Source organism: Neomonachus schauinslandi, chromosome 7 (assembly GCF_002201575.2).
Source record: "Neomonachus schauinslandi chromosome 7, ASM220157v2, whole genome shotgun sequence".
NCBI classification, from domain to species: domain Eukaryota; kingdom Metazoa; phylum Chordata; class Mammalia; order Carnivora; family Phocidae; genus Neomonachus; species Neomonachus schauinslandi.
The window spans coordinates 8,795,867-8,798,990 of record NC_058409.1 but is presented as its reverse complement, the minus strand read 5'-3'; the positions used below and the strand labels follow the sequence as shown (position 1 = coordinate 8,798,990).

The 3,124-nt window shown below is 40.5% G+C and overlaps 1 pseudogene; it reads left to right on the top strand.

Moving 5' to 3' along the window:
- Nucleotides 1-1,360: 1,360 nt before the first annotated feature.
- Nucleotides 1,361-1,761, top strand: LOC110591180 (annotated as a pseudogene).
- The last annotated feature ends 1,363 nt before the right edge of the window (nucleotides 1,762-3,124 follow it).

Here is a 3,124-nt window from a genome sequence, read left to right as displayed (position 1 = left end):
TATATAATGGAAAAAATATGTATCATATATATATACACACATTTATATATATGATATATATATGCATGTATATATATATATATACATAATTTGTATGCTATATAAAAACAAGAGTATTGGGGCGCCTGGGTGGCTCAGTCGTTAAGCGTCTGCCTTTGGCTCAGGTCATGATCTCAGAGTCATGGGATCGAGCCCCGCATCGGGCTCCTCGCTCTGTGGGAGGCCTGCTTCTCCCTCTCCCACTCCCCCTGCTTGTGTTCCCTCTCTCGCTGTGTCTATCTCTGTCAAACGAATAAATAAAAATCTTTAAAAACAAAACAAAACAAAACAAGAGTATGGATATAGCATAAATTATTCAAGCATTCCTTTATGGTGAAAATTAAATTTCTTCCAGTCCTTTACCATTATAAACAGTGTTACAATGAACATATTTATACATGCCTCCTTGAAAGGTGCTTCTCTGAATAGATACTGAAAAGTGAAATTGCTGGGTCACTTAACATTGTAATCACTGTTGCCCAATTGCTCTCCAAAGTAGCTGTTTCAGTACTCAAAACTGGAAGTTCTTAAAGGGACATATTCCCTTACACTCTAGAAAATTTTAAATTTTCAAATTCTTTTAATTTCTGATAATCTAATGAATGCATGATGATGTCTCATTGTTTTAATTTCTGTTTCCCTGATTACTTTTGTGGTTCTGCATCTTTTCATGTTTATTGGTCATTTGTTTTCCCTCATTTACAAATAATTTGTCCGTATCCCTTACCCATTTTTCTGTTGGGCTACTTGTTTTTTTCTTATTGATGTGTAGGAGGTTATTCATATATTCCTTTTTTTTTTTTTTTTTTTAAAGATTCGATTTATTTGAGAGAGAGGGAGAGAAGGAGAGTGTGCGGGGGCTGGGGAAGAGGCAGAGGGATGAGCCCACTTAGCGCCGAGCAAGGAGCCTGATGCGGGGGCTCAATCCCAGGACCCCGAGATCAAGACCTGGACTGAAGTCAGACGCTTAACTGACTGAGCCACTCAGGTGCCCCATTATTTATATATGCTTAAATGTATCCTTTTATCTGTTATATATATTACAAATATTTTCTCACAGTCTCTCTGACTTCTTTTATCTTTGTATCTTGTTGTACAGACTTTTCTCATCAGTATTTGATTTGCCTCTCCTTTTACTGCTGATTCTAAATATCACCTTTAGGTAGGGGGGCAGCCTGACCCACGGGAAGGGCACCCTAGGGGAGAGGAGGACGCGAGGCACTGTGACAGGAGAAAGTGATGAGTGCCCTTCGTTGTCATCCAGGGAGGAGCACGCGGCCACTCTCCCACTCGACCGCCCACGACCAACTCCTCCACAGAGATGTCAACTGCTGGTGCCCGGGCCTTCAGGCCACCTACCACCGGGTCCTCGATAAAGTGGGAGCTCCTGCTGCCGGAGAGATTGAGGCTGGCGTACAACCACCCGGCAGGTCCCAAAACAGTTTTTTTATGGGCTCCAATTATGAGATGGGGGTTGGTGTGTGCTGGATTAGCTGACAGGGCCAGACCTGCAGAGAAGTTCAGCACAGCTCAGTCCGCTGTTTTGATGGCCACAGGGTTTATTTGGTCAAGATACTCACAATTATCCCAAAAAACTGGAGTCTGTTGGCTGTTAATTTCTTTGTGGGGGCAGCAGGAGCTTCTGAGCTCTTTCGTATTTGGAGATACAACCAAGAACTAAAAGCTAAAGCAAACGAGTTCCTGACCACCCGAACAATCTAGATGTGGATATAACCACTGGGACTAATTTGATTTATTATTTGGCTATTGATAAGGTGAGATATTAACTGTGCTGTTTGGAAGGCATAAAATTATCAAACTTTAAACGGGGGGCTAATACTTGATTCAACAGAAAAATAAAGCAAACTTTTAATAAAAAATAAAAATAAATATCACCTTTATTTTTAGTAAATAATTATAAATCATGTAAAATGTAATCATGGGCTTTGAATCTAGAGTTTTTATTCTGTCTTCTGACTCTATAATAGAGTCTTTATTCTGTCTCTTCTTATACCAGTTATTTTAATTATTATGGCTTCATTTTTGTATTTGATAGAGCATTGTTCTTTTATAAATTTGGGGGGGCATTCTTATGCATTTCTCCTTTGAATTGACTTTAGAATTATCTTGACCGGGGGCACCTGGGTGGCTCAGTCAGTTGACCATCTGACTCTTGGTCTCGGCTCAGGTCTACATCTCAGGGTTGTGAGTTCAGGCCCTACGTTGGGCTCCATGCTGGGTGTGGAGCCTACTTAAAAATTTGTTCTTTTGACTTGACCAGTTCCTGGACAATTCTTAAGATTTTTATTGTGGGGGGGGCGCCTGGGTGGCTCAGTCGTTAAGCGTCTGCCTTCGGCTCAGGTCATGGTCTCAGGGTCCTGGGATTGAGCCCCGCATCGGGCTCCCTGCTCCGCGGGAAGCCTGCTTCTCCCTCTCCCACTCCCCCTGCTTGTGTTCCCTCTCTCGCTGTGTCTCTCTCTGTCAAATAAATAAATAAAATCTTTAAAAAAAAAAAGATTTTTATTGTGATTGTTTTGGATTTACAGCTTAATTAAAAGATTGAAGAGGAGTTCATGACTAATAGCTTATCTTACAAGGTACACTACAGGAAGTCTTCAGGGTAAAAGGAAATGCTTACAGATAAGAAGAAATGATAAGCACCAGAAATTATAAACTTGTGAGTAAATTAATTGTTTCTTTTCTCTTAATTTCTTTAAAGAACACACAGTCTTTTGTTAGATTGTGTAAAGCAATACTTGTAACACTGTAATGTTGGGTTTATAACATATATAGATGTGATATGTAATAGATAATGAAGGGAGGAGGATTATAACCACATTGTAAAGTTGCTCTGTTTTACCAGAATTTAAGTCAGTATTAACCTAGTGTAGATTGTGATCAGTTAATATTTTTTTACATATTTATTTATTTATTTGATAGAGAAAGAAAAAGAGAGTGGGGAGGGGCAGTGGGAGAGAGAGAATCCCAGGCAGACTCCCCACTGAGTGTGGAGCCCGACAAGGGACTCGATCCGAGGACCCAGAGATCATGACCGGAGCGGAAACCTAGAGTCAGATGCTTAACC